The sequence below is a fragment of the Salvelinus fontinalis genome, chromosome 27 (genome assembly GCF_029448725.1).
Source record: "Salvelinus fontinalis isolate EN_2023a chromosome 27, ASM2944872v1, whole genome shotgun sequence".
NCBI classification, from domain to species: domain Eukaryota; kingdom Metazoa; phylum Chordata; class Actinopteri; order Salmoniformes; family Salmonidae; genus Salvelinus; species Salvelinus fontinalis.
In genome coordinates, this window is record NC_074691.1 from 1,512,819 (window position 1) to 1,532,509 (window position 19,691).

At 43.0% G+C, this 19,691-nt stretch overlaps 1 long non-coding RNA gene across 1 annotated transcript; it reads right to left on the reverse strand.

The window, feature by feature from the left end:
* Window positions 1-3,258: 3,258 nt before the first annotated feature.
* Window positions 3,259-8,330, reverse strand: LOC129824845 (uncharacterized). Its single transcript, XR_008754794.1, has 3 exons — window positions 8,260-8,330; window positions 7,912-8,022; window positions 3,259-3,830 (listed from the first exon to the last, which is right to left on the reverse strand). It is a non-coding gene; the product is annotated as an uncharacterized LOC129824845 (long non-coding RNA).
* Window positions 8,331-19,691: the final 11,361 nt, after the last annotated feature.

Here is a 19,691-nt window from a genome sequence, read left to right on the forward strand (position 1 = left end):
ATACAGTATTACAAAGAAAGATATACAAAAATTGCTTCGAAAAGCTCGAAAAACTCACATTTCCCTGGGCCACCCAAACGTAAAATGTATGTACGGATTACTGTACATCGTCTTGCATGAAAGCGTCTGCTTTCAAATCTCTGAATGGCACATATGTACAATCTCGCGATGTTTATTTCTGGCACTTTTACCTTTGCGGGATTTTGTGAAGTAAATGATGCGCAGGAGAGCGCCATGAAATCAGTGACATGGTCAAGATTGCGACATGAGAGGGTGTAACATTTCTAGTAGAGGAACAATTTGGGGGTTTTCTCACAAAGTTTATAGTTTTAGACTGCAGTTGCAATTTATTTGTTTTTTCTCACAAAAAATTATATCTAACCATATAATGAATAATTTTGCAATTAATCAAACCATTAACATATATTTTTGACTATTTCCAACGAACAAGCTAGCTATCGAAAAGTGTCAGCGTGTGTAGTTAAATTAGCCTGCTAACGTATTCATCGCTAGTAGCGTGTAATCAGGACATGACAGATAAAAAGAGAGGCATTGAGGCCATGTTTAAAGAGGCATTGTTGAAACTCACTCATATGCTTGCGGTGTAAAAAAGGGGGGTGAATGCGATTCATACCCGAATACCCCAACCAAGGAGCAACTTCCATAAGAAGATGAGAAGTGAACCATCAATGAGCCAGCCAGCTACAGGAAGGACATCTTTTGCATCCTCACGGCTAAAATCAAAGAGAGCGCAGATGACATCATGAATTTGGTGTAAAAGAACACAATCAATATCGTTATTAACCTGAAGAAATCGATTGATTTCAGTGCTGACGAAGTAAAAACTATGAAGCAGCGGAACGCAACATTGAACATTCAGGTTGCAAAGCAGGAGAAGAAACTCACTGAAATGGAGTCAAAGGTAAACGAGAATGACCGGTATAGTCGGAGATGGAGTCTTCGAATTTATGGAATAGCAGAAAAATCTGACGAGAACATCAAATCAAGAGTGAAGGACATTTGCAGGGCATTTGGTATTAAAAGGTCAGCAGGTGTCCCTATTTTAAAAGGCACTTTTAAGGCTCATATATTGAGTCATGAAGCAGATAATACAGGGAGCTGGATTATACTATTGCTAGATGTCAACCATGTTCAATACATTGTTGTAAATACTTATGCTTCCAATAACAAGTCAAGTAACTGTATTTTATTTAGAGACATTGAGAGGAAAATAAGTAAAATTATGTCTAAATTTCCATTGGCCAAAGTAATATGGGGTGGAGATTTTAATACAGTATTACATGATAATCTAGATAGATGGCCTCCTAAGGATAGCAATTCTGTTTGTGAGATAAGGAATATATGTCTAAGGTTAGGTGTTCTAGATATTTGGAGACGTAAGAACCCAGATAAGATTATGTTTACATGGAGTACCAAAGATACAATATACAATCCCGTATTGATTTCTGGCTGATATCTGAAGATATGGCTGACAAGGTTGATACAGTCTCGATTGAACCATTGATTTTAACAGACCACAACGGGATCTCAATAAAGATAAATATGCATGGTTTGTCAACCATAAAAAGTTAAAGGTTACTGGAAAATGAACAAGACTTTACTAGAGAAGGAAGTATTTAAGAAGGAAGTAGCAGGAATTACTGATAAATACAGGAATTGTGCCTGTGTTATGAATACGTTTGTTAGTTACTGGGAGCTAATGAAATTTGATTAAGGCTTTTGGCTATTTCAATGGGGAAAGAAATTGCTCGTGCCAAGAGAGAGAAAGAATATGACATCATAAAGGGAATAATGGATTAAGCTAAAAGGGAACTAACTAATCAGGAATTACTGGAGCTATCATCATTGCAAATGCAGTTAGACTGTATCTACGCGGAAAAGGCCCGGGGAGCGTTTGTAAGATCAAGATGAAAATGGATGGAAGAGGGAGAGAGAAATACAAAATATTTATTTAATTTAGAAAAAAGGGCAGGTGAAAAGACTTCTATATGTAAATTAATGATTATAAATACTCCCAATAAAAATCCAAAAATCTCTCAGCATGTTAACCAGTTTTATCAGAATCTGTATACATCAGCCCAGCCAACTTCCAATATGGATCTTTTCTTAGACAATGTAGCAAACATTGCTAAGAAGATAATGATTTCAGGGATTTGTGTGATGATGAGTTATCTGAAGTTGAGATAAAAGACTGTATTAAAAGCCTTAAGGACAATAGGTCCCCTGGAAATGATGGTTTAATAAGCGAGATTTATAAATCATTCAACGATAAATTAATTCCTTTCATTCTTGCTATGCTTCCTTACAGCAAGGTATAATTACTTTGATTCAATGGACATAGGTGGGGGAATATTTGTGTGACGACCTAAAATGGGTCCAGAAGCTCATCAGCACCCCATCTTATATGTCCAACCACCCTGAACGTCAGACTCTATTGAAGCACATACAGTGGTGTAAAGTACTTAAGTAAAAATACTTTAAAGTACTACTTAAGTAGTTTTTTGGGGTATCTGTACTTTACTATTTATAGTTTTGACAACTTTTACTTTACTACATTTCTAAGGAAAATAATGTACTTTTTACTCCATACATTTTCCCTGACACCCAAAAGTAATCGTTAAATTTTGAATGGCTAGCAGGACAGGAAAATTGTCGGTTGGATGTACTGCCAAATTCTCCAAAATGACGTTGGAAGCGACTTATGGTAGAGAAATGAACATTCAATTCTCTGGCAGCAGCTCTGGTGAACATTCCTGCAGTCCGCATACCAATTGCACAATCCCTCAGAACTTCAGACGTCTGTGGCATTGCGTTGTGACAAATATGCACATTTTAGTGGCCTTTTGTCCCCAGCAAAGGTGCACCTGTGTAATGATCATGCTGTTTAATCAGTTTCTTGATATGGTGCACCTTTCAATGTGGATGGATTATCTTGGCAATGGAGAAATGCTCACAATTTTTTGGGCGTACAGAACATTTCCGGGATCTTTATTTTCAGCTCATGAAACATAGGACCAACCTTTTACATGTTGCGTTTTTTTGTTCAGTATAGTTTATTACAAATGTAGCCGTATACAGTCTTCCAGATATCTGTTGACAAGGACATACATCACTGTGTATTTGTTACTCTGTACATACAAAAATAGCCAAACATTTTTTTTGTTTGTTGCCATTTCCCATTGTTACTAACTTGTACTGGTTAAAAGTATGATTAAAGAAGAAGAAAAAACGTGTATGTTTTGCAAACCATGTTTAGTATATCTAAAAGAGACAATGACAAATTCATGGTTCAACAAGATATTATAGTCATCAAAAGGGTAGAATTTTAGCATTGATATACTTATGATACAGTACTTTACAGCTTTGATTGGTCACAGAATATATGACATGAGGGGTGATGTAATATTCTGTATTACTGTAGATTTGAATAGTTTAGTTAATCAAAAGTGAAGTATGGTTATAGGTCCAATGGGTGTTGTTCATATACCACTCTCAGACTCAAAATCAATATATTAGATACATACTATTTATCAGCATATTGACCGATTATTGCTATCAACTGCTGGTTGCAAGTTATTTTACCCTGTTTGTATCTTTTGGAACAATGGCAATTAAGTTGATTAAAATTAAGTAGAATAGATAGATGGGCTACCACTGGTGTCACAGGCATCACAGGTCTTGACCGCCATGTTTCGATGCTTCTTTAGGATCACGTTGTTGTTGTCAGCGTAGAAGAGTACAGAGATGGGACTGAGCTTGGTGGGTGCGCAGCATGCTTTGGGAACCTCATCTGGCTTCAGAAGGTGAACCTGCCATTGAAAACGGTAAATCAGACTCATTCATACATGCACTTTCATATAGTCAATGATAATATCCTGTTCTAAAAGAGATATGGGTTATTTAAGCAATAAGGCCCATGGCGGGGTGGTATATTGGACATATACCACAAACATCAGAGGTGCCTTATTGCAATTAGAACACCTACTCATTCAAGGGTTTTTATTTTATTTATTTAACCAGGAGGGGCTCATTGAGATTTAAAATCTTTTTTTCAAGAGCGTCCTGGCCAAGATAGGCAGCACCAAGTCATTACAAAAATTACAGACAAACAACATGAAAAACTACAAGTAATCTAGTAGAAACCATTGAATTCACAAGAGTATAACAAAAATCACAAACAGCAAATTAAAAACATTGAGATCATTCATCAGTGATTTAAAAATACCAATCGGGACAAGTTCTTCCAGTTTAAAAGTATTTTGTAAGGCGTTCCAAGACGATGGCGCAGAGTACATAAAAGCTCTTTTACCAAATTCAGTTCGGACATTTGGAACAGTTAGCAGGATAAAGTCCAGCGAACGAAAAGAGTACCCACCACATTTCTGAACAATAAAAATGCCCAAATAAAAAGGTAGTAAACCCAAAATGGCTTTATAAATCAAAATATACCAGTGACTGAGCTACAAGTGACTAGAGAAGGTCAGCCAACCCTGGTATACAAAGTGCAGTGGTGCGTAAGGGTTTTGCAGTTTAAAATAAATCTCAAAGTACCATGGTAAAGGGTGTCAATTGATCTCAAACACTGAGCGGAAGCATTCATATATAAAATATCCCCATAGTCTAGTAAAGGCATAAATGTAGCTGATACTAGCCTCCTTCTGGCTTCAGAAGAAAAACAGGCCTTATTCCTAAAATAAAATCCCAATTTCAGCTTCAATTTTTTTGTAAGTTGTTGAATATGCAATTTAAAAGAGAGGATCCCCACACCATTACACTTCCTCCTCCTCCATACTTTATGGTAGGAAATACACATGCAGAGATCATCTGTTCACCCACACCGCATCTCACAAAGACATGGCAGTTGGAACCAAAAATCTCAAATTTGGGCTCCAGACCAAAGGACAAATTGATTGTGTTTCATGGCCCAGGTAAGTCTCTTATTATTAGTGTCCTTTTAATAGTGGTTTCTTTGCAGCAATTCAACTATAAAGGCCTGATTCACAAAGTCTCCTCTGAACAGTTGATGTTGAGATGTGTCAGTTACTTGAACTCTGTGAAGCATTTATTTGGGCAGCAATATCTGAGGCTGGTAACTCTAATGAACTTATCCTCTGCAGCAGAGGTAACTCTGGGTCTTCCATTGCTGGGGTGGTCCTCATGAGAGCCAGTTTCATCATAGCGCTCGATTGTTTTTGCAACTACACTTGAAATATTCCGTATTGACTGACCTTCATGTCATAAAGTAATGATGAACTGTTTCTCTTTGCTTATTTGAGCTGTTCTTGCCATAATATGGACTTGGTATTTTACCAAATAGGGCTATCTTCTGTATATAATTTAACCTCACAACACCAAATATTGGCCCTCGCTTCACACTCGTCGCCAAACCCACTGGCTCCAGGTCATCTACAAGACCCTGCTAGGTAAAGTCCCCCCTTATCTCAGCTCGCTGGTCACCATAGCAACGCCCACCTGTAGCACGCGCTCCAGCAGGTATATCTCTCTGGTCACCCCCAAAACCAATTCTTCCTTTGGCCGCCTCTCCTTCCAGTTCTCTGCTGCCAATGACTGGAACGAACTACAAAAATCTCTGAAACTGGAAACACTTATCTCCCTCACTAGCTTTAAGCACCAGCTGTCAGAGCAGCTCATAGATTACTGCACCTGTACATAGCCCATCTATAATTTAGCCCAAACAACTACCTCTTTACCTACTGTATTTATTTATTTTGCTCCTTTGCACCCCATTATTTCTATCTCTACTTTGCACCTTCTTCCACTGCAAACCAACCATTCCAGTGTTTTTTTTACTTGCTATATTGTATTTACTTCGCCACCATGGCCTTTTTTATATTTTTATTTATTAATATATTTTATTTGCCTTCACCTCCCTTATCTCACCTCACTTGCTCACATTGTATATAGACTTATTTTTCACTGTCTTATTGACTGTATGTTTGTTCTACTCCATGTGTAACTATGTGTTGTTGTATGTGTCGAACTGCTTTGCTTTATCTTGGCCAGGTCGCAATTGTAAATGAGAACGTGTTCTCAATTTGCCTACCTGGTTAAATAAAGGTGAAATAAATAAAATAAATAAAAATATGGAACACATACAACCAAGTGCAGTGCAGTCTAAACTAGTAATGGTCACAGCAAATGATCGTTATTATTTCATCAACACTGTCAAGTACAGGTGTATGAATGTTATAATATTGTAGAGAACAATGTTACACACGCCTCTGAAGAGGGAACGCAACACCCTGCCACAACTCAACTCCCAGTGAAGTGAAAGAGGTATGGACTGTAGGTGTGAGAAAGGACAGCAAAAGGCAGAATTGACCATTTACTAGGATTTTATTCCTTACGCGGTAATATGGGGAAAAGGGGCTGGACGGAACCAAAGCAAAGAAAGTAATATTCTTAGTGTACTTCCTTATTTGTGGTTAACCAGGTTCCAATGTCATTTTAGGGGGAGTATTTCTAATTGTTTCTCTCCTCTTGATAAGCTAGTAACTCAGAGCCATTTTCTATGTGTTGTGTGGTGTTCTCTTCAGGGCGGGCTGATGGCTCTGCTAGATGACATGTTTGGCCAGCAGCTGGCCTGGTACTTTAACCCAGAGTCTCTGGTCACGGAGCTCTCCAGCCTCCTGGAGTACCACTTGGAGAACCTCATGGCCAGCATGTAGTCCTACTGCAGGGACCATACTCCTTTCTCCTTCTCTCTCTCTTTTGAAGGAATTAAGGACTTGAAGTGCTTTGTTGATCCCTGATTAGTTAACACCCATTAATTTAATGTATTCTCTTGTTTTCTCTCCCCACAGGATTCTTGTGACACTTTGCCACCCAAGAGGGATCCAGACACCAATGCACTACATTACTTTGCACTGAATTTGACATTTTTAAATAAAATAAGTTGTAGTTCAAAAACATTTTTGTTTCCGTCTTTTCATCTATTTGATTTTATGACCATTTCCTCTTCCTAGAGGTATAATGCTAATATTAGATTATTACATGAACAATGATGCTTTATTATCTGCATATGGAAATAAAAAAACAATTTTTAGTTGATTTACAGATACTACAGGCCCACACTTTATATGGTTTTGTACTGTGGTTTGTGATACTGTACTATTTAAAAACATGTAGGACTACATACACTGAGTGCACAAAACATTAGGAACGTCTTCCTAACATTGAGTTGCACACCCTTTTCCCCTCAGAACAGCCTCAATTCATCCGGGCATGGACTCTACAAGCTGCACTAAGCGTTCCACAAGGATGCTGGCCCATGTTGTGTCAAGTTGGCTGGACGTCCTTTGCGTGGTGGACCATTTTTGATACACATGGGAAACTGTTAAGCATGTAAAAAACAGCAGTGTTGCAGTTCTTGACACACTTAACCCGGTGCGCCTGGCACCTACTACCATACCCCGTTCAAAGGCACTTAAATCTTTTGTCTTGTCGAATCACCCTCTGAATGACACACAATCCATGTCTCAATTCTCTCAAGGTTTTAAAATCTTTAACTCCCCTTCATCTACACTGATTGAAGTAGATTCAACAAGTGACATCAATAAGGGGTCATAGCTTTCACTTGGTCAGTCTGTCATGGAAAGAGCATGTGTCCTCAATGTTTTATATTATCAGTGTGTGTAGTAACCTGGAACAGTATAACGTTTACCACTAGAAGGGGTAATTGCTTCAGTCTTGAATGTTACTTCTCCCTATCCCTACTCTACATTAACAGTCTGCCATTGTAGACTCCGGTAACTCGGGTATCTTAGTTTTTTATATTTGCCATTAATGTCTGAACCATTTACCATCTTTCCCACTGAAACCAGTAATGTTAGCGTTCATGTGAGAGAGGGTGTAGTAGTGCATACTGACCACTAGTTGGATCATAGTGTGGGTGGTGGAGTTCATGCAGGAACACAGAGGGTAGAGGCATTCTCCATCACAGTAGAAGGCAGACTAACAGGTAGGAGCCAATACCCAGTCCTAACGGAGAGAAATACCATAGAAATCGAATGACAAGATTAGCTGAATGACTAGAATAGACTCTTTCAATGAGAAATACATAATAAAGAATCCAAAGAACATACTCTACAATGCACATCCTACACAAATGCCTTGCTTCCCTAAAAATACTGTGTGTTATAGCAAATAAGATGGTAAAATGTTAGTTCATGATTATCTATTCAGTACAATGAGTAGTTAAGAGAGATAGAATCTCACCTTCCAGCCTTGTTCACTGAATCTCACATATAATTCATGTCTCTTACAAGCCTGACACATGGCTGTGATCTGAAAGGGACCAAAAAATATGTTATGAACCAGGAAAGACTAATGTACACTTTGGATGCATTGGATGAAATGTAAACTCAACTTAAGTAATTTTGTAATTGGGATGAACTATCCCTTTAAATTGTGTATAAAACAAGTTTAACTACAAGACGAAAAACCAGTGTTGTCCCCCTGACCTTGTATGTATACTGGGCAAGGGCAGGTCGTATTTGGGCTTCTTCTTATGGGGGTTGGGTTTCAGGGCGCCTGGGGGGCGACAAGGGGCCTGGCTGACCCTGAAGTAGTTGGTTAGATGAGTACTTGAAGGCTTATATCTATGTTTTGGAATGTTGGATGTTGATTTTGGGAGGCTTCCATCATGGCAAAGGGACCAGACCAATTTTTTTGTTATTTAACCTAAACAAATCACGACCCTTTATAGAATAACAACAGTTGACTGCTATTTAAGTAATAGTTTGACTGTCAAATCCATGTATTGGTTAGGGTTAGGGTTAGGTTGACTTTTATGGAGAGACCAGCCCAAATTTTCTGTGCCATTTCTTGGGCATTTCATTACCTCCGCGTTCTAAGTTCTGCGCGTTCTAAGTTCTGCGCAACCCAGCGCTTGGAAAAATCAATGGTACAAAACCTAAGATATTGATCTTGTAAGAGGTGCGTAACGGGCTGCAGGGAAGTCAGTTACAGTAGAGCAGAACTGGGTAATAACCGAAGCAGTTTAATGAGGAAAAAACCAACGGCTCCCAGAACAACAAAATATGGGTTGAAATAATCCATCGCAAACCAGTCTGAAGTGCACATACACTTTACAACAAACAATTCCACACACAGACATGGGGGGAACAGAGGGTTATTTACACGTCAAGTAATGAGGGAATGTAAACCAGGTGTGTGGGAAAACAAGACAAAACAAATGGAAAATGATAGGTGCATTGGCGATTGCTAGAAGACCGGTGACGTTGAACTCCGCCCGAACAAGGAGAGGAACCGACTTCGGGGGAAGTCGTGACAGTACCCCCCTCCCTTGACGCGGGGCTCCAGCAGCACGCCAACACCGGCCTCGGGGACGACCAGGAAGGCGAGGTGCAGGGCGATCCGGACGGAGACGGTGGAAATCCTGCATGATTGAATTGTCCAACACAACCTCCACCAGAACCCAGCATCTCTCCTCCGGACCGTACCCCTCCCACTCCACGAGTTACGGAAGTCCCCTCGCCCGATTCCTCGAATCCAGTATGGAGCGAACGGCATACGCCGGGTCCCCCTCGATGTCCAGAGGGGGCAGAGGAACCACCCGCACCTCAGACCCCTGGAGCGGACCAGCCACCACCGGCCTGAGGAGACATACATGGATTGAGGGGTTAATACGGTAATCGAGTGGGAGCTGTAACCTGTAACACACCTCGTTCAGTCTCCCCAGGACTTTAAACGGCCCCACAAACCACAGACCCAGCTTCCGGCAGGGCAGGCGGAGGGGCAGGTTTCGGGTCGAGAGCCAGACCTGGCACCGGGACCTCACTGCGGTGACGGTCTGCGCTGGCTTTCTGGCGCAGCACGGCGCTGAAGGTGAACATGGGAGGCGTCCCATGTCACCTCCGCGCGCCGGAACCAGTCGTCCACCGCAGGAGCCTCGGTCTGACTCTGATGCCATGGAGCCAGAACCGGCTGATACCCCAGTATGCACTGGAAGGCGGAGAGGTTAGTGGAGGAGTGGCGAAGCGAGTTCTGGGCCATCTCTGCCCAGGGCACGAACGCCGCCCGCTCCCCCTGCCGGTCCTGGCAACAAGACCGCAGAAACCTACCCACATCCTGGTTAACTCTCTCCACCTGCCCGTTACTCTCGGGGTGAAAACCCGAGGTAAGGCGATCGAGACCCCCAGACGCTCCATGAACGCTCTCCAGACCCTCGACGTGAACTGAGGACCTCGTCCAGACACTGTATCCTCAGCCACCCCGTAGTGCCGGAAGACATGAGTGAACAAGGCCTCTGCAGTCTGTAGGGCCGTAGGGAGAACGGGCAGAGGAAGGAGACGGCAGGACTTGGAGAAACGGTCCACCCTGACCAGGATCGTGGTGTTACCCTGTGAGGGGGGAGATCTGTGAGAAAATCTATCGACAGGGGAGACCATGGCCGTTGTGGAACGGGTAAGGGGTGTAACTTACCTCTGGGCAGGTGCCTAGGAGCCTTACACTGGGCGCACACCGAGCAGGAGGAAACATAAACCCTCACGTCCTTAGCCAAGGTGGGCCACCAGTACTTCCCAATCAAACAGCGCACTGTCTGACTGATACCTGGATGACCAGAGGAGGGTGACGTGTGAGCCCAATAGGTCAGCCGGTCACGGACAGCAGACGGAACGTACAGACGCCCAGCGGGACACTGGAGAGGAGTGGGCCCTGCCCATAACGCCTGCTCAATGTCCGCGTCCAGCTCCCAAACTACCAGCGCCACCAGGCAGGAGGCCGGGAGTATGGGGGTGGGTTCCATGGGCCGCTCCTCTGTGTCATACAGCCAGGACAGTGCGTCTGCCTTAACATTCTGGGAACCTGGTCTGTACAAAAGGGTGAAAACAAAACGGGTGAAAAACATGGCCCACCTTGCCTGGCAATGATTCAGTCTCCTCGCTTCCCGGATGTACTCCAGATTGCAGTGGTCAGTCCAGATGAGAAAAGGGTGTTTTGCCCCCTCAAGCCAATGTCTCCACGCCTTCAAAGCCTTGATGACAGCCAACAGCTCCCGGTCCCCCACGTCATAGTTTATCTCCGCCGGGCTGAGCTTCCTCGAGAAGAAGGCACAGGGGTGGAGCTTCGGTGGTGTACCCGAGCGCTGAGAGAGCACGGCTCCTATCCCAGCCTTGGTCCACCTCCACTGTGAACGCCAACGAGGGATCCGGATGGGCCAGCACGGGATCCGAGGTAAACAGAGCCCTTAGGTGACCAAAAGCCCTGTCCGCCTCAGCCGACCACTGCAGACGTACTGGGCCCCCATTCAGCAGTGAGGTAATGGGAGCCGCTACCTGACCAAAACCCCAGATAAACCTCCGGTAGTAATTGTTAAACCCTAGAAACCGCTGCACCTCCTTTACCGAGGTGGGAGTCTGCCAATTACGCACGGCTGAAATGTGGTCACTCTCCATCTCCACCCCCGAGGTGGAAATGCGGTACCCTAGGAAGGAGACAGACTGCTGGAAGAACAGGCATTTCTCAATCTTGACGTACAGGTCATGCTCCAACAGTCGACCAAGCAGCCTGCACACCAGGGACACATGCTCCGCGCGTGCAGATGAGTATATCAGAATGTCATCGATTTACACCACTACACCTGCCCGTGCAGGTCCCTGAAAAACTTGTCTACAAAGGCTTGGAAGACTGATGGAGCATTCATCAACCCGTACGGCATGACGAGGTACTCATAATGCCCTGACGTAGTACTGAACGCTGTTTTCCACTCGTCTCCCTCCCGGAAACGCAACAGGTTGTAATCGCTCCTGAGATCTAGTTTGGTGAAGAAACGCACCCCGTGCATTGACTGAATCGCTGTGGCTATGAGAGGTAGCGGGTAACTGTACTTCACAGTGATCTGGTTTAGGGCTCAATGGGCAATACACGGGCGCAGACCTCCCTCCTTCTTCTTCACAAAAAAATTAACTTGAGGAGGCGGGTGAAGTGGAGGACCGAATGTACCCCTGATGCAGATATTCGGAGACAAATGTTTCCATAGCCGCCGCCTGTGACAGGGGATACACTTGACTCCTGGGAAGTGCAGCGTCTACCAGGAGATGTATCGCACAACCCCTGCAACGATGGGGTGGTAATTGAGTTGCCTTCTTTTTGGAGAAGGTGAGAGCCAAATCGGAATATTCGGGGAGATTGCGCACGGTGGAGACCTGGTCTGGAGTTTCCACCGTAGTAGCACCAACGGAAACCCCTAGACACCTCCCCGCGACCATCCCGTGAGAGCCCTTCGTTGCCATGAAACAGTGGGGTCATGACAGGCTAACCAGGGTAGGTCTAGCACCACGGGTAATGCAGGAGAGTCAATGAGGAAGAGACTGAGCGGAAACGGTGGCCTCCCTAATCAACCCTGACCATATTGGTTGACTAAGGCGTGAACTGGGAAGGGCATTGCCACTGGAACAATGGGGATCCCTAAACTATGGGCAAATGATCTGTCTATAAAATTCCCAGTCGCGCCTGAATCGATGAACGCTTTATGCTGGGAATGCGGGGAAAACTCAGAAAGAGTAACATACAAAAACATGTGTGCAACAGAGGGCTCTGGGTAAGAATGGTGCCGGCTAACCTGGGGTGACGCCAGAGTGCCCTGCTTGCTGCCTCGACCCCCAGAGGACCCAACCCGGCACCGACCGGCAGTGTGACCTCTGCGGCCACAGATGGTGCACGTGAAGGAACCTCCTCCGGTCTCCCTGAGCGCAGCACCTCCCAGCTCCATGGGTATCGGAGCGCTGGTGCTGGGAGATGGAACCGACAGACTCCGCTCTGGACGTCTGTGGGTAGCCAGCAGGTTATCCAGCCAACTAAAAATGTTATATCAGTTTGGATACTGTAATATTCATATGTGTAAACATACTGAATTATAATTGGATGCATTTTACCGCCATATCATACTGTGCTATGATTGGTTAAGACCACCCAAATTGTTAGGTCATGGTCAGTTTGATGCTGGTTGGCGATACGTGAACATTCCAGTTATAGCTAGCTAATAAAGAGCTACTTTAAGAAATATCCTGTAGTACTGCATTTTATTATTTTGTACAAAGCGTGCAAAACAAGGCTGCAACTGGGACAACATTTCGTTTTTGCAGGGAGGTGTTGTAAGGGGCTTAATACAGTTGTATTCCAGCCACTAGGGGGTACTCTGGTGAAGCCCATGGGAAATAAAGAAATATAGTTTAAGTGAATTGGGAAGAGTACGAATGAAAAACTAAAGAAAGACTGTAAACAGCCGTTACCTGTGCTAACATGATTCAAAGTGAGGTAAACCGTAGTTTTCGCGTTATAGTTTATACGATAAGCTCATTGGAAGGGTAACACACACAGGATGTACATAAATGGGCATGAACACATGACACAGAAAATTAAATATTGACAATTAGAAATTCAAAATGCATCTAAATATATTTCGTTCTGTCTATGGAATACATTTAAAAAAATTGTTAAAAAAAAAATATATGTATGAAATATACTTGTCTGTACAGTAAGTAAATGAATCCTAAAGACGAAGAACCATATATGTGACAATTTTTCCATTTTAAGATAATCAGTTATTTTTATATTATTCATTGTGTGTACCACATTAGGTGTTTTATGGTTGACAAATAATTCACCATATCCATATCTTCCAACAACAATTGATATTTTTTTGTTATTTCAAAAAATAGTAGCACGCTTGTATGAAGGTGTGGTTATTTACAGGCAATTTGTTATATGCTATGGAGGTGCATTTGTTACTTTTTGTCAAAATAATTGTTCTGACAGCAATTTTTTCCCCGACAGAAAAGGAAGTCAAAGCGGACACCTACGAAGATGGCATCTCAGGTAAGCAGCACTGGGCTGTATTGACGTATCCTCAAACAATGACATGTGCTGCTTTAGATTGAACGGTCATATCTCAGTTATTGTTTTCTTTACTTTCAGAGAGTGAGCTGACCTTGGGGGTCGAAAATGTAGATATTGCCAGATGTTCACTGTGTGAGGACCAGGCCGTGGAAGCTTTATTGCTGGCAAAGTGTCCCTAACCAGAGGTAATTAAACTGTTCTGTGTTATTTTTCTCCATCTCTGCCTGTCTTGTTGTACATAGAATCTGTCTCACATGCATGAATAAAAAAAAAACTTATGTCAGCTGCTAATTTTCAGATTTACAGCCATTTTCACTGGACTATCTGTTGCTGCTAAGTCATGGGTTAGCCTTGCAATAACCAAGTGGTGAGACACCTATTGGCATTATCTTCTATTGTTTGTCCTCATGGGTCTGTTTTTCAGCTTAAAGTACTCTGTAGCCACTCACGTCATCCCTCTCCCCCTAAATCCTCTAGGTTATATCAGCTGTTTTGTTGAACCTCTCCCGCATCTGAACTGGCTGACAGAGAGCACAGCCTGATCATAGGTGAGATGTCACTTGGTTGAGTCAACAGGAAGTATTATTAAAGAGATGCTTTACATTGAAACCCCAGAGTTAATGATCCAAGGTCAGTTTTGCATTTCACCTCCTGATTTGAGATGACTGACTGTGTTAGACATTAAAAAAACAAGGCTTAATCATGCTCTCTCGTCTGCAGGTATGTTTTGATGTGAGAGGAATCCAATCCCGACAGCGCAATTGTGATGAACTGAGAGAATATTGGGGTAGCACTGTCATCCATGAATCATATGCTATCTGCCGCTCTTCTTACCTCTTTACCCACCTCATCTTCTAATGCACACCATATGTGCATTGAAGTACAGATTTGCCTACCATTTTTTTTTTAACTAGGCAAGTCAGATAAGAATGACGGCCTAAGAACTGCCTTGTTCAGGGACAGAAGGACAGACCTTGTCGGCTCGGGGATTCGATCTTGCAACCTTCCGGTTACTAGTCCACCTACCTGCCCAAGATTGAACTTGTATTTATAATATTACAATTAAAATGCAGACACCGCATCATTTAAATAATGGCGTTTGATATGACTGAAAAATACTGTCTCAGTCATACCTGATCCGCACCTTTATTTGCCAAGGAAGAGTACATGACCGGTGAATATATTCAATGTACAGACTACAGTAGATGTGTATATAGGACTTGCATCCATGGCACATTAAAGTTATATTCTACTCTAGGCTTCATTAATGCCATTCAGCCTTGAGGTTCATAGATTGGTATGAATATTAGTTCAGAACTTTACGTCTTAGGGTCCATACCCAGATCGGCTACATAGTTATTTTTAACCCGACAATAAGCAAGTAAATAGTTAGCTAGCTATGTTACTTCAGCTGCATTGCAAGGCAAGCTTACACAATTGTGCAGTCAATGCGTTTGTCTTTACATTAACACATTCCTCTCAAATTGTACATTTGCTTGACTCGTTAAGACGTCAGCCATCTTCGTTGAGCGCCACAAGGCAACGGTGGCTCGCGTCAAAATTCGTCATCACAAAGCCTTAGGACCCAAATGCATTATGAGTGCTGTCGTGGCAATTTCCTGTATTACCAAATGAGGAGAGTTACAAACCACACACCAGTCAGAGTTATACTTAAACTTCATCTTTAATAATATGAGCTTTACCAAAGCCCTGTGACTTTCAACAATTCACTATCTATTCAACTATTCACTATCTATCTATTGTTGAGAGTTCCAACATATTGGCAACTGAGATCTTTTATAGCAAAGATATACCCCTCTCAACTTACATGACGAACCACAGATCTTAGGAAAACTTCACAAAGGGCCTTTTACTTGAGAAAGGAGTATCCCTTAGCCAGATTGCATTTGCTATAAATTATCGCTCAGTTTGGTCTCTAAAACGAGGTTCTAATCTCGTTCCTGGTACTTCATAGTACCAAAACATTACCTCATCCAAGGCATAACTCAATATACTAAGGAGCATCAAAAGTTGTACTATAAATTCTCAGACAACACAAAGATTCCTTGATGCCCTTCCAGACTCCCTCTGCCTACCCAAGGACGTCAGAGGACAAAAATCAATTAACCACCTAACTGAGGCACTCAATTTAACCTTGCGCAATACCCTAGATGCAGTCGCAACCCTAAAAACTACAAACGTTTGTCATAAGAAACTAGCTCCCTGGTATACAGAAAATACCTGAGCTCTGAAGCAAGCTTCCAGAAAATTGGAACGGAACTGGCGCCACACCAAACTGGAAGTCTTCCGACTAGCTTGGAAAGACAGTACTGTGCAGTATCGAAGAGCCCTCACTGCTGCTCGATCATTCTATTTTTCCAACTTAATTGAGGAAAATAAGATCAATCCGAAATTTATTTTTGAAACTATCCTAAAGCTAACTAAAAAGCAGCGTTCCCCAAGTGAGGATGGCTTTCACTTCAGCAGTAATAAATTCATGAACTTCTTTGAAGAAAAGATCATGATCATTAGAAAGCAAATTAAGGACTCCTCTTTAAATCTGCGTATTCCTCCAAAGCTCAGCTGTCCTGAGTCTGCACAACTCTGCCAGGACTTAGGATCAAGAGAGACACTTAAGTGTTTTAGTACTATATCTCTTGACACAATGATGAAAATAATCATGGCCTCTAAACCTTCAAGCTGCATACTCGACCTTATTCCAACTAAACTACTGAAAGAGCTGCTTCCTGTGCTCGGCCCTCCTATGTTGAACATAATAAACGGCTCTCTATCCACCGGATGCTTACCAAACTCACTAAAAGTGGCAGTAATAAAGCCTCTCTTGAAAAAGCCAAACTTTGACCCAGAAAATATAAAAAAACTATCGGCCTATATCGAATCTTCCATTCCTCTCAATTTTAGAAAGCTGTTGACAAGACAAACATTGTATACGAAATGCTTTAGTCTGGTTTTAGACCCAATCATAGCACTGAGACTGCACTTGTGAAGGTGGTAAATTACTTTAAAATGGCGCAGACCGAGGCTCTGCATCTGTCCTCGTGCTCCTAGACCTTAGTGCTGCCTTTGATACCATCAATCACCACGTTCTTTTGGAGAGATTGGAAACCCAAATTGGTCTGCACGGACAAGTTCTGGCCTGGTTTAGATCTTATCTGTCGGAAAGATATCAGTTTGTCTCTGTGAATGGTTTGTCCTCTGACAAATCAACTGTACATTTCGGTGTTCCTCAATGTTCCGTTTTGGGACCAGTATTGTTTTCACTATATATTTTACCTCTTGGGGATGTCATTCGAAAGCATAATGTTAACTTTCACTGCTATGCGGATGACACACAGCTGTACATTTCAATGAAACATGGTGAAGCCCCAAAATTGCCCTCACTAGAAGCCTAGGTTTCAGATATAAGGAAGTGGATGGCTGCAAACTTTCTACTTTTAAACTCGGACAAAACAGAGATGCTTGTTCTAGGTCCCAAGAAACAAAGAGATCTTCTGTTGAATCTGACAATTAATCTTGATGGTTGTAAAGTCGTCTCAAATAAAACTGTGAAGGACCTAGGCGTTACTCTGGACCCTGATCTCTCTTTTGACGAACATATCAAGACTGTTTCAAGGACAGCTTTTTTCCATCTACGTCACATTGCAAAAATCAGAAACTTTCTGTCCAAAAATGATGCAGAAAAAGTAATCCATGCTTTTGTTACTTCAAGGTTAGACTACTGCAATGCTCTACTTTCCGGCTACCTGGATAAAGCACAAAATAAACTTCAGTTATTACTAAATACGGCTGCTAGAATCCTGACTAGAACCCAAAATTGTTATCATATTACTCCAGTGCTAGCCTCCCTACACTGGCTTCCTGTTAAGGCAAGGGCTAATTTCAAGGTTTTACTGCTAACCTATAAAACATTACATGGGCTTGCTCCTACCCCTCTTTCCGATTTGGTCCTGCTGTACATACCTACACATACGCTATGGTCACAAGACGCAGGCCTCCTTATTGTCCCTACAATTTCTAAGCAAACAGCTGGAGGCAGGGCTTTCTCCTATAGAGCTCAATTTTTATGGAATGGTCTGCCTACCCATATGAGAGACGCAGACTCTGTCTCAAGTTTTAAGTCTTTACTGAGGACTCATCTCTTCAGTGGGGTGAGTCACTGACGTGATCTTCCTGTCTGGGTTGGCGCCCCCCCCTTGGGTTGTGCCGTGGCGGAGATCTTTGTGGGCTATACTCGGCCTTGTCTCAGGATGGTAAGTTGGTGGTTGAAGATATCCCTCTAGTGGTGTGGGGGCTATGCTTTGGCAAAGTGGGTGGGGTTATATCCTTCCTGTTTGGCCCTGTCCGGGGGTATCATCGGATGGGGCCACAGTGTCTCCTGACCCCTCCTGTCTCAGCTTCCAGTATTTATGCTGCAGTAGTTTATGTGTCGGGGGGCTAGGGTCAGTTTGTTATATCTGGAGTATTTCTCCTGTCTTAGCTGGTGTCCTGTGTGAATTTAAGTATGCTCTCTCTAATTCTCTTTCTCTCTCTGAGGACCTGATCCCTAGTACCATGCCTCAGGATTACCTTGCTGTCCCCAGTCCACCTGGCCGTGCTGCTGCTCCAGTTTCAACTGTTCTGCCTGCGGCTATGGAACCCTGACCTGTTCAATTGATGTGCTACCCGTCCCAGACCTGCCGTTTTCAACTCAGACTGCAGGAGCATGATCGGCTTAATGATCGGCTATGAAAAGCCAACTGACATTTACTCTTGAGGTGATGACTTGCTACACCCTCGATAACTACTGTGATTATTATTATTTGACCATGCTGATCATTTATGAACATCTTGGCCATGTTGTGTTATAATCTCCACCCAGCACAGCCAGAAGAGGACTGGCCACCCCTCAGCCTGGTTCCTCTAGGTTTTGGCCTTTCTAGGGAGTTTTTCCTAGCCACCGTGCTTCTACACCTACATTGCTTGCCTTTTGGGGTTATAGGCTGGGTTTCTGTACAGCACTAAGATATCAGCTAATGTAAGAAGAGCTATATAAATACATTTGATCCCATCTCAAGTAAACCTCCTCTTCTCCCCACTCCTGGACAAGCTCACTGAGGGTAGTGACTTGCGCACAGACATTGTTGAGCCTAGAGATAATTGGTTTCCCCTTAATCACGCCATCCCTTCACATATGAAGACAATGTTCCATTCTGACGTCTCCCCTCTCTGGGCCCCAAATGACTGAGCCCTAGCTGAGAAGGGAAACGTGCAACTGTATAGTCCAAAGGGACACATTCTAATGATAACTCACGTAAGCATATTATGTAAATGAAACATCCTATTTATCCATGTTACCCAACTAATTCATCCTCAGTGCGCCAACTCCCCCTTGTGGTCTGGAGCAATCCCGCGGTGCAAGCTCGCAATTTTAAGGAGGAACTGCTGCATCTCTTCAGTCCCGCTGTTCCGTAAGGTGTTTCTTTAAATCTGATCCTGATGCGGAATAGATTGCAACGTATTCATGACTCTGTACCTTCCGTAGTCCGGACTTGGCGATTGGTAAGAGACCTCTGGTGGCATGTCTTGTGGGGTATGCATGGGTGTCCGAGCTGTGCGCTAGTAGTTTTAAAAACAGACAGCTCGGTACATTCAGCTTGTCAACACTTCTTACAAAAAACAGGTAGTGAGAAAGTCAAGCTCTCCACATTTGAGATGACCATGCATATCATTAAAGAAAGAAAGGTCCATATTTGGATGGAAACCAAGCTAGTGAGAGGTATCAAGTT